The sequence below is a fragment of the Pelodiscus sinensis genome, chromosome 9, assembly GCF_052426305.1.
Source record: "Pelodiscus sinensis isolate ZL-2025 chromosome 9, ASM5242630v1, whole genome shotgun sequence".
In the NCBI taxonomy this organism is placed as follows: Eukaryota; Metazoa; Chordata; order Testudines; family Trionychidae; genus Pelodiscus; species Pelodiscus sinensis.
Genome location: NC_143060.1, coordinates 53,510,870 through 53,523,452, shown reverse-complemented (window position 1 = coordinate 53,523,452; position 12,583 = coordinate 53,510,870).

The window sequence follows — 12,583 nt, the reverse complement described above, 5'->3', positions numbered from 1 at the left end:
CAATATGAAGCAAAATGCAGGACAATGTAGCACTTGCTTCAGCTACCCCAGACTAACACGGCTACATTTCTATCACTTATCAATATGGTGAGTGTTGTCAGTGGATACTGATGGCACTTGTCAATCCTACCTATTATCTACAATTTGTAGCAGTTCCTACAAATCTTAACCAAGTTGGTATAATGAGACCATTTGTGTATGTGCGCGCACACACACACACAAAGACAGGTTCCCATCTTAAGTAGCAAAATGAATTTGAAAATCAGTCATATTCAAATTTAAAAAAAATGCTCTAACTCAGTACTTAACTTGAATACTACATTTTTCCTTTTTAATGGACCAAGTTGGCTTCATTTGTAATTTTTCCATCCTTCTTCATAATTCTAAACTCAAGAGAACTTGGGATTCTACTCAAACAAGAAATACTTTGATGGCATCTGCTTTGGATGTAAAGAGAATTAAAAGTCTTTTATTCCGAAAGCAGATTCTGAAAAATCAATGGTGCAGGACAATTAGCTGTTTTGCAAGATCGGCTATCTAAGTAATGAGCTTGTATTGATTTAAATTACATAAAATAACTTTTCATTTCAAATCAATATCTTTTTTTAGAAACCATTTAGATATTAAAGCAAATGAACACCTAGACATGGTTTCTAATAGTATTTAATAGGGTTGTCAAGCAATTAGAAATCACAATAATAGAATACTATTTACGTGTTAGGTTTTTCTACATTTTCAAATATATTGAAATAAGTAAACAGAACATTTTTATTTTTTCTCAAATCCTTTCAGTTTAATTTATCTTAACAATTTTAGTAAAATCAGCAAGAATTCAAAACATTTTTGTGATCCAAATCTGCATTTTCTCCCCAAAATAAGTTTTGGACAGTAACAGTTACTCTTATTAATTTAAGCACTGTACAAATATAAATTCTCTTAACAATTTGAAACTTTGTCCTCAATCATCTCTTCACCTGGTGGTCAGGAACACACTCATCTTTGTTTTGGTCCTGTCTTCAGCTCTTATTGTTTGTGTTTTGTTTTATTTTCCCTTTTAGCAGGTTTTTAGAACTATGTACAAATCTCTGTGAAGTCTTGTTGACTGTCTGTGAAAAGTGTTCCTCATTAACACCATCCTTAATAAAAATGAGATTGGGGCTGTCTTTCTGGTAACAAGGTGCTAGGTCAGAGAGATGTCAAAAAAGGAGAAATACAGGGTTAACCAAGCACCCTGACTCTTCAGTTTGTGTGGGTGTATATTTGTAGCAATGAAGCAAAACTGCATCTGTGGAAATGGGGCCTTAGCAGTCTATAGAGGAAGAACAGTGAAGCTGACTATCCACAAAGGACTGTAAAATGCAAACAAGTAGGGTCTGGGGAGGTAAAAAAGATCTTTTATCTTTCTTAGGTATAGTAAATCTTTTTTGATGGGTGATAATGGGGATACATGTGAAATTGTCATTGTGTATAATGGAACACAGCTTGCCACTGATAATATAGTATTACATGTTAATAAACTGAATTTTGGGTGGGTTTTTTTAGATAAATAATTGGAAGAAAATTCTTGATTTCTGGCATTTGATTTTTTTGTTTAGTTTTTGCAAAAAATTTTGGTATAAAATAGGAATGTGATAATGTAAACGTGGGCTCATCAGTTTACAGTTACACACAAACTTCTGCCAGTGTCAGGCAGGAGCTGATGCTTGTGGGGAGCCAGCTTTTAAGCAAGCTCCTCACTAGCACTGGCTCCCGGGGAGCCGTCTGCAGTCCACACTGCTGCCTCTGATATGGAAGCAGCAGCACAAGGGGACAAGCAGGGGCCGGTACATGCAAGAGGAGGGACAGGCAGTAGCAAGGGCTTGTGGTGCTTCTAAGCTGGCTCCCCACATGCATCTGCATGCAAAGGGAGTAGCTCCATGGGAGCTAACATGTAACCACTGAAAATGTCACCTTTACCAAAATAAATCCATTTAATTTTGTGATCAGATGAGGTCCTAGATGATTGGGAAAAGGAAAACGTAGTATACATCTTCTAAAAATGGAAGAACAACAATCCAGGGAACTATAGACCAGTCAGTGTTACCTCAGTCCCCAGAAAAATAATGGAGGGGAACCTCAAGGAATCCATTTTGGAGCACTTGGAAGAGAGGAAAGTGATGAGGAAGAATCAACATGGATTCATCAACAGCCAGTCCTACCTGACCAACCTGACTGCCTTCTGTGACTCAGTAACTGGCTCTGTTGATATGGGAAGGCTGTGGACATGATATACCTTGACTTCAGCAAAGCTTTTGATATGGTCTCCCACAGTATTATTACCAGCAAGTTAAGGAAGTATGGGTTGGATAAATGGACTGTAAGGCTAGGTTGTCAGTCTTAATAGGTAGTGATCAACGGCTCGATGTCTGGTTGGTGGTTGGTCTGAAGGGTAGGTTTTGTTCAACATATTTATTAATGACCTGGATGAGGGGATGGATGAGAAGCTGGATATGAGTCAACAGTGTGCCCTTGTAGCCAAGAAGACTAATGACATATTAGGGTGCATTAGGAGGAGCATTTCCAACAGATCTAGAGAAGTTATTATTCTCCTTTATTTGGCACTGGTGAGGCCACATCTGGAGTATTGCGTCCAATTCTGGGTCCCCACTATAGAAAGGATGTGGATGGATTGAAGAGGGTCCAGTGGAGGGCAACATAAATGATTAGGCAGCTGGAGCTCTTGACTTATGAGGAGAACCTGAGGGATTTGGGCTTGTTTAGTCTACAGAAGAGAAGCTTGAGGTTAGATTTGATAGAAGCCTTTAACTCCCTGAGGGGAGGTTCTAAAGAGGATGGAGAGAGACTGTTCTCAGTGGTGACAGATGACAGAATAAGGAGCAACAGTCTCAAGTTGCAGTGGGGGAGGTCTAGATTTCTTAGGAGGGTGATTAAGCACTGGAATGGGTTACCTAGGGAGGTGCTAGAATCTCCATTCCTAGAGATTTTTTAGGCCAGGCTTGATAAAGCCGTGTCTGGAATGATTTAGTCGGGGTTGGTCCTGCTTTGGGCAAGACTTGGGCTATGTCTACACTAGAGATTTTAAATATTGGTTAATTGAGTAGTCGAATAACCTCATAAATTCTTATCAGTTAGTAGACTATTCTGTAGTACCCAAGGTTGGGGCCAGCAGCCAGTGGAGCACTCTGGCTCCACTTCCACTTGTATCAGAGGCAGCAGCGTGGGATGTTGGGTGGGAGCTGCTCTGTGAGGAGAACTGAGCTGGGTTACCTGCCTAATATATTTTAAATGCAGAGCCGCAGCAGGGGTAGGTCTTAGACCATTGCAAGCCAGGACTGAGTCAGTTTGCTGTCCCAGCCTGCTAAAAAATTTACTTGGGCGGGCGGAATGCATGTAGTCTATAGCATTAACCTACAAGCTTTTGCTTATCAGTTAATCGATTGATCAACTACACTATTACAACCCTAATCTACACTGTAGGGGATGGTTTTGAAAAAAGATACTCAAATTGGGAACTGCAATTTGTGCATCTTTTTCAGGGTTTTTTTCGGAAGAGGGATGTAAATTAGACATATTGAAATTGCAAATGAAGCCGGGAATTTCCTGTGCTTCATTTGCATAATCATGTCACGGTGTTCTTTTTAAAAACGCTATTTTGAAAGCGAAACCATGGTTTAGGCATGGTTTTTTCAAAAAGAAAATCCTTTTTTGAAAGATCCTATAAACCTCATTTTTTGTGGAGTACAGGATCTTTTGAAAAGTGCTTTTCTTTTTTAAATAACCGTGTCTAGACCGCAGTTTCACTTTTGAAATAGCATTTTTTTAAAAACCGCCATGATGCAATTATGCAAATGAAGCACAGGAAATTCAAATCCCAGCTTCATTTGCAATTTTGATATGTCTCATTTACATCCCTCTTTTGAAAGAGGGATGTAGTTTAGACGTACCCATACTCTATATTTCTTGTAGTAAGAAGGCCTGAAATATAAGTCTGTATATCACAGTCCTGATATGAGGCATGAGGCATGAGGCCTGGGTGAAAGTAGTTAAGACTTTGCTAATATAAAGCAAGGGTGAACTGTAAGCAAAAGGTAGGATCTGCTCACAGAATCTGGCAAGAATGGGCTGATATTGCAGAAACATGCCTAACAGACATTAGGCACAAGTCATGTAAACGCATTCAAGGACTGAACCAAACCATCCCTTAGGAAACATCTTGGTACAAATACACTCCCTGTAGATAACAAGAACATCTTGACTCAGGATGACAGCATGTTTTGATAGAACCACCAAACACAAGGTGCCCAGTTATGTCAGGGAGCGGCATCCTGATACATCAGGAGCGATGCATAACTTATTTGTATCTTGTATGTATCCCAGAGGGGCTGTCAGTGGAGGGGGCAGTGGAACATCATGCCACTGACTGAGCTGTGTCCATTGTCATGGGCAAACATTCTTAGTATCCTGGTAGAGTTTACCAGCTACTATTACTGTGCTTCATTTGACCATAAACCTGGCCTTGTGCCCTCACACCTCATGTGATTGTGTGGCCATTGGAGGTTCTCTTGGATTCTGTTGTGTTGGCTATCTATGCAGAACCAGGGGCTCACAGACAGAGTGCGCATGTGTGTGTGCACATACATACATACACACACACATACACAGCTCACACAGCTGAATGGTTATCAACATTTGACAGAGGATCAGTCAGAGTACCTGGTAGAATACCATATCAGTGACATTTGATGACATTTATCAAAATATTTTTCATTTCTTTTGCATTCTACTGGCAGCTCTTTCATATGCTATAGATACCTCTCAAACCCACATTATTAATTTAGTTGCTCTTTCCTTCAAGATTTTGCTTTGTATGGACCAGAAAATATAGTCAAGGCTTTCAATCCCTATAATCTCTCCTTTCATCTTCCTGGGAACATGACAAACTCTGGGTGAAGGGAAACTCACAATAGCTGTGTTCTGGTAGAAAAGAGTAGATTCTATCTGTTTCTGACAATTGAATATTTTGTATCTCTCTTTATGCATACTAGAAAGACTCCATTTGTTACTAAAATTCCAGCTTCCATCTGCTTATTTTTACCCTAATAAGTATGAATGATACAAAAAACAGGGAGTGTTTCAGGAGACCAGAATGTAAACAATGAATGAGATTAAGGCGAGTAAGAGTTGCTCATTCTGTTACACCATTATAGTAGATACATTAAGTCCACTTGTAATCCTAATGTGTCATTCCATTCAACTGTAGGAGTGTTCTCTGCACCAACCACTACATACTAGTGAGAGAATCAAACTAAGTGACAGTGGGACAGAAACCTATAACTGTCTCCTTTAAAGGATGTCAAATGAGTTAAAAGGATATATTTTACTGCATATGCAAGAAAGGGTTAGGAACTCCAAACTGATTACACAGAGGAAATTGCTTCTGCGAAGATAACCATTTATAGCATAAAATGCCAAAAAGCCTAGTTTCAATCACATTAAAGTTGTAGTACAAACTGTCAAAAATCAGAAAATTCAAAAGTAAGGTCACCACTCTGTTCTTAATTTAAACTACTTTGATGTGAAGTAAATGGCTGGAGTCTAATGACCTTAATGTATTTCCTTTTAATTTAAGTGCATTTGGGGAGCTTGTGTGAGTCAACATACTGTATGTGAACAATTGTACATATATCGAATTTCTAAAAGATAAGCTAAACTATTTACATTGAAAATGACTGAGACTACATCAGATGGAAGCATTCATATCAGAATTTTAGGGTCTGATTTTCCTCATAAATTAATTGCACAACTGTGGGCACTTCAAATGAGTCACTCTAGATTTGCACGAGTGTCGAATGAAAAGAGAATTGTGGATTTAGGCTTTCAGTACTACTTAACCACAATCAGAGGGGAAAGGGCAAAATGTACATCTAATATATAAAGGAGAATGTCTGTATGTTTGTGCTCTAATAACTTGGACACTAGAAGACCTACAGCAACCAAACTTTCCATGGGGTAACCTTTCATCCAAGAGAAGGTTTTAAGGCACTGTGGGAGGGTGTGATGGGGGCCCGACTCCCCTTCCCCCTGCCCTAGCTCTGCCGGCAGCAATGCACTCCCAGGCCGCTGCTGTTCTGGGCCTGTGGCCTGTGGCGCTTGCGCAGAGGCAGCGCCCAGAGGACCGACCTCACAGTGCAGGCATGCCTCAGCTGGCATGCAAACTGGTGGGCAGGTGGACCCAGGGAGAGCAGGGGTGCCAACAAGGACGCCGGCGTGGAAAAGGGCGCTGATGGTTAAAACCGGTGCCGGGCCAGATACAACGGGGGGAGAGAGAGAAGAAGGAAGGGGAAGCGTGGTCGGCTCTTTTGCACACTGACTCTCCCCCCTTCCCTGCCACCTCCGTAACTGCCAGCCTGTGCTCCACACAGACAGTGCCCTACTCCACCCCAACCTTCCCTGCCACCTCCATAACTGCCAGCCTGTGCACCATACAGACAGCACCCCGCTCCTCTCCACCCCTCGCCACTTCCCAAACTGCCTGCCTGTATCCTACCTGGAGAGCGCCCTGCTCCTTCCCACCCCTCACCCGCCACTTCCTTAAATGTCACTCTGACCCACACAGAAAGCGCCCCACTCCTCCCCACCCTTCCTCCTCCACCTCCTTAAATGTCACCCTGTGCCCCACATAGACAGCGCCCCTTTCCTCCCCACCCATCACCTGCCATCTCCCAAATTGCTAACCTGTGCCCCACACAGACAGCGCCCCGCTCCTCCCCGCCCTTCACCCGCCACCTCCCTGACTGCCAGCCTGTGCCACACATAGACAGAGAATCAGATTTTCTTCCACCACATCTGTTCAAGTACCACCCTATCTAATATATAAAGGAGAATGTTTGTAAGTTTCTGCACTAACAACTTGGACACTAGAAGTTAAGAGCTACCGGAAACAAATGTTACATGGGATAACCTTTCATCCAAGAGAAGGTTTGAAGGCATTTTTGGACCCGATTAGGGTCACGCCCTGCCCCCCATGGTGCCTGCAGCCCTGGGCACAAACTAGGGTGCCCCTCCTGCATGTAGACTCCTGGGACTCGCCCCCTCCTGCCCAACAAGTTACATAACCGACCCTCGTCCCCCCACCCCTCCACTGGCACACAGTGCCCTCACCCCAATGTGCACAATGGCTCAGGCACCTGCTCTGCCCCCCATGGCACCTGCAGCCCCAGGTGTGAGCTGCGGTGCCCCTCCCACGTATAACCTCCCCTCCACACGGGGTCACTCCCCACCTGCCACCCCCCCCCTCCCAGAAACCAAAACCAAAACCAAAGCTGGCCGGCCTTTCTACTCAGCTCGCTGGCCTTATCCAAGCAGAAGGAATCCATGTGCGTGCTGCAGCGCAGGGCGGAGGGGCCGGGTTAAACCCTCAGGGTATGTCTACACTACAGCGCTAATTCGAACTAACTTAGTTTGAATTAGTTAATTCGAACTAAGCTAATTCGAACTAGAGCGTCTAGAACTAAAAACTAGTTCGAACTAGCGTTTTGCTAATTCGAACTAGCGTGTTCACACTGATTGGACACAGGGGGGCATTTAAGGGCAGCTGAAACCAGTTCTGGCAGGGCATCAGGTCAGTAGTTGCTTTGTGTGGCTGCTGTCTGAGGCTATCTGAGGCTCGAGCTTAAAGGGACCCCCCCCCGGACAGCTGGTTCTCAGCTTTTCCTGCTTGCTTGCCAACCAATGGCTCGAGGCTGCCTGGCAGCTCCTGGTGCACGTCAGCCCCCTGCCTCTCCGTCTGGCTGCCCTGGGGGCCGTGGAGGAGCCACGGCGGCGCCCCGGCACCGGCGTACCCCGCCGCGTCTGGACACCAGCACCGACTGGTGGGACCGCATTGTCCTGGAGCGCTGGGAGGACCGACAGTGGACCCAGAACTTCAGGATGAGGAGGGACACCTTCCTGGAACTCTGCGAGTGGCTCGCCCCTGCCCTGTGCAGAAGGGACACTCGCATGAGGCCCGCCATCCCCCTCCAGAAGCGGGTGGCCATCGCCCTATGGAAGCTCTCCACGCCGGACAGCTACCGATCCGTCGGGAACCAGTTCGGCGTGGGGAGATCCACTGTCGGAGCGGTGCTCATGCAAGTATGGCACTCGTCGGCCACCGAGCCAGGGGGGAGGGGGACTGCGAGGAGGGGATGGGCCGCCCCAGGGACAAAGGGGGGGGTGGGAGGAGGCGAAAATGCCCCGCACCGGAGGGGTCGGTCTGTCCTGGCCGTACTACATGCCGCCAGGGGGGTTGCTACCGGGAGTGGGGCGCGGGGCACTGCCAGGGCACGAACACTCCCAGCCACCCGGGCGCCCCACTGATTGGCGCTTTGCTGTGTCTCTCTCTGCAGGTGGTCAAGGCCATCAACCGGGTGCTGCTCCGCAGGGTGGTCCGCCTCGCCGACCCGGATGCCGTCATCCGGGGGTTCGGCGCCCTCAGCTTCCCCAACTGCGGTGGGGCCATCGACGGGACGCACATCCCCATCCATGCCCCGGAACACCAGGCATCCCGTTACGTGAACCGCAAGGGGTACTTCTCCGTGATCCTGCAGGCCATGTGTGACCACTGGGGACAGTTCACGGACATTAATGTGGGCTGGTCCGGCAAAGCACATGACACCCGGGTGTACCGCAACTCCTCCGTGTGCCAGCGGCTGCAGGCCGGGACCTTTTTCCCCGACGGCCACATCAGGGTCGGGGACGTGGACATGCCCGTGTGCCTGGTGGGGGATGCCGCTTACCCACTGCAGCCGTGGCTGATGAAGCCCTACACGGGGCACCTCAATCCCTCCCGCCAGGCCTTCAATGCCAGGCTGACCAAGGCCCGCATTGTGGTGGAGGGGGCCTTCGGGTGACTGAAAGCCCACTTTCGATGCCTCCTCACCCGTCTGGACCTGGCCGAGCACAACATCCCTTCCGTGGTGGCAGCATGTTCTGTGCTCCACAATTTGTGTGAGCGAAAGGGGGAGGCTTTCCTGCCAGCCTGGATGGCTGAGGCTGACCGCATGCCTGGACACTACGGACAGCCCCGCACCGCCGCCATCCGGGAAGCCCAGCGGGTGGCCGTCCGGATCCGGGAAGCCCTGCAGGAGAGCTTCCTGGTGGAGGAGGAGGACTGACCTCTCCCTTGCATGCCCCACTGGGGCCTTCTTCCCCCTCCCCCTCTTCCCCTTTCCCCTCCCTACCTACTGTAAAATAAAGACACCTGTTTTTCAACCAAAAACGTATGTTTATTTCACATAACTGGGGTGGGGGCAGGGAGGAATGAGGGTGGGAGAGGGGAGGGGGAAACCTGGGACGAGGGAGCTGGAAGGGGAGGGAAGGGAGGAAGGGAAAGGAAAGCTCAGGGGTGGGAGTCTGGCTGCCTCTCCTGTCTCGCCACACTGCGGGTCCGGGGGCGTCGGTGGGAAATGGTTGTGGAGGGAGGGCAGGAGGAACAGGGGGTGTGGAGGAAGCAGGAGCGGAAGCAGGAGCGGGAGCAGGAGGGGTAGCAGGAGGAGCAGGGGGAGCAGGGGGAGCAGGAGCAGGAGGAAATGGGAAGCAGTCGAGCAAGCTCTGGAGGTGGCCTCGCAAGGCACGGCCCTGCTCCTCCAGGGCCTCCAAACTCCTCCGGCGCAGCCTCAGGTTCTCCTGGACCCAGTGGTCCTGGGTGCGGAGCTGGTGATCCAGGAACCGGAGGTGCCGCCTCTGGTACTCCTCCTCATTCCTGGCTCTCCTGCTTGCCCGGGCACAGGCAGCTGCTGCAGGCGGTGTGGTGCGCTCTGCTGGCCCAGGTGCTGAAGCTGTGGTGCAACAAGACCAGCGGTCAATTATCCCAGGGGCCCAGGTGTGTGAAACCCAACTCCCCTCTGCAAGGCCAGGGTCCCTGCAGGATCCCCAGCTGCTGCTCCGTGGTGGACAAGGCCCAGGCGCACGGTCCCGGGGCTCTCTCTCGCCCCAGCCCCCCGTACACATAAGGGGAGCACGATGGAACTCACAGGTGGACGCCTCCCCGGCCTCAGATGACTCAGGCGAGCGGCTCTGTGGGGTGCCTCGGGGGTCCCTGGTCCTGGGCAGGCTGGCGGCAGGCTCCTGGCTCTCAGAGCCCTCCTCCTCCTCCTCTGTCTCCTGGAGCGGGCCCTCTGCTCCAGGGTCTATCACGTCCCGGGGGGCAGGGATTGCATGAGCCCCCAGGAGGCGGTCCAGGGCGTGGAAGTGGGGGCAGGCCTCTGGGTCGGCCCCTCGCTGGCAGGCCCGGGAGTAGGACTGCTGCAGATCTTTCATCTTGCAGCGCACCTGCTCCCGGCTGCGCTGGTGGCCCATGGCGGCCAGGCTGTCAGCCATGCGGCTGTAGACAGCCGCGTTCCTGTGGCTAGTGCGGAGATCGTGGACATTGGAGGCTTCCCCCCAAACCTCGATGAGGTCCACGATCTCCGCACTTGACCAGGCGGGCGCCCGCCTTTTGCGGCCCTGGGCAGGCTCCTGGGAGCCGCCAGGCTGGTCCTGGGGAGCAGTGGAGGGCTGGGTGTCCTCGGGTGGCTGGCTCATGATGTGGCAGGTACAGGGTGTGCTGGCACGAGTGCTGGCAGCCTTGCAACTGGCACAAACTGTGTAGCCAGCCCATGGCCCTTTAAGGGCTCCGGGGCCGGGAGGGGGGCAATAGAGTTTCCCTGGTGTTGGCCAGAGTGGCCACCAGGGAAACCTGGGAAGCATTAGCCTCCCACTAGTTCGAATTAAGGGTCTACACAGCCCTTAATTCGAACTAGCTAGTTCGAACTAGGCTTAATCCTCGTAAAATGATATTTACCTAGTTCGAACTAAGCGCTCCGTTAGTTCGAATTAAGTTCGAAGTAACGGAGTGCTAGCGTAGCGCCTAGGAAAGTTAGTTCGAACTAACGTCTGTTAGTTCGAACTAACTTTGTAGTGTAGACATACCCTCAATGTGTTACACTGCTGTGAAGCCAGCTGGCTTTGTTCGTACTGTGAGTGGGGCTCTTCTGGGTCTGGTTCCAGCCATCATGGTTAGATGTGATCTCTGAGCTTTTGCTTGCCAAAGCAGGGCAGGTGGATCCCTGAGCCAACCTTGCAAAGAGAAGTCCCTTTGCTACTGACCACATGACAGTGTACTGTTCTCCTGGGGGCTGGATGCTCGGTCCTGGGAGGAGGAAGGTCCTGCTACTCTCAGAGGGTCAGGTGTGGGCCAGGAGCCATCAGCCCCCAGTGTCTGTGGCTTTGGGGGGTCCCCTGGCTCAGGGTCCCCTCCTTTCCTAAATTTTCTAAATTTTGTTCCTCCGGTTTCCCAAGCAACGCCGAGTAAGTCCAGATAATATGTAATTTTTTAAGATAGTTGTGGGGAGTTGGTTCAAAAGTTGCAATTAATGATATGGTTTTGGTAACATCAATATATCCTCCTGGCACTAGGTAGACAACACTAGGATCAAGAATCATAGAATCCTAGATCTGGAAGGAACCTCAAAGTAATCAAATTTAGTCCACTATGCTCATGGCAGGACCAAGCACCATCTAGACCATTGGTTCTCAAACTGGGGCATGGAGAAATTCCAAGGGGGAGCGCGAGGTGACCCAGCCCCGTCATTCCCCCCACCCTAAGAAAGCCCCCGCTGGCACTACCTCCTGTGAAAATGGAGGTAGTGCCGGCTTTCTGCTGCATGGGGGGGAAGGGAGTCCCACAGCTGCATGCCAGGTCCAGGTCTCAGGAAGCGTGTGCACAGCTTCCCCTCCCCCAAACAGCTGGCACATTTCCTGAAAAGCTGGCTTTGTCATGTCACCGAAGAGTTCCTTCCCCCTGCTGCCTTCCTGCATGGAGTGGGGAGTAGGAATCCCAGGACCGCACCAGCTCCAACTGCGCACCCTGCTCCTCTGCGCCTCACGGCAGTGCACTGAGCAGTTGGAGCTGGTGCAGTCTTGGGGTTCCTCTCCCTCCCCACGCAGGCAGGCAGCAGGGAGAAGGAAGTCCATGGTGGCACGACACAGCCAGTGTTTCAGGAAACTCACCAGCTATCTGGGGAGGGGGAAAGCAGCGCACATTCTTCCTGAGACCCAGACCTGGCACACAGCTGTGGGACCCCAGGTACCAGCCAAGCTGTCTCTGTCCCCTCCCCCTGCCAAGACCCCATGAATACCTGCCTCCTTGCCCCCACTGCCCAGACTCCCACAAATACCTGCCCCTCTGCTTTCCCTGCTCAGACCCTCATGAGTACCCTGCCCAAGGCCCCACCAGAAACCTTCCCCCTTCCCAGACTCCTGCTTGCACCCTGTCCAGGCCCCTCCAGCACCCTGCCCCCTACTCAGGGCCCCACTAGCACCCTGCCCCAGCCTGCACCATCACCCTGCCCTTTGCCCAGGGCCCCACTTGCACCCTACTCCTGCCCCCTGGCCAGACCCCATCCAGCACCCTGCCCAGACACCACCAGCACCCTGCCTCTGCCTTGGAGCCAGACACCAACTAGCACTCAGAACTTGCCTCTTAGCCGACACTCACTAGCACCCTACGCCTGCCCCTTCCCTCCTGGCCAGACACCTACCTCCAGCTTGCTCCTGTACCCTATTT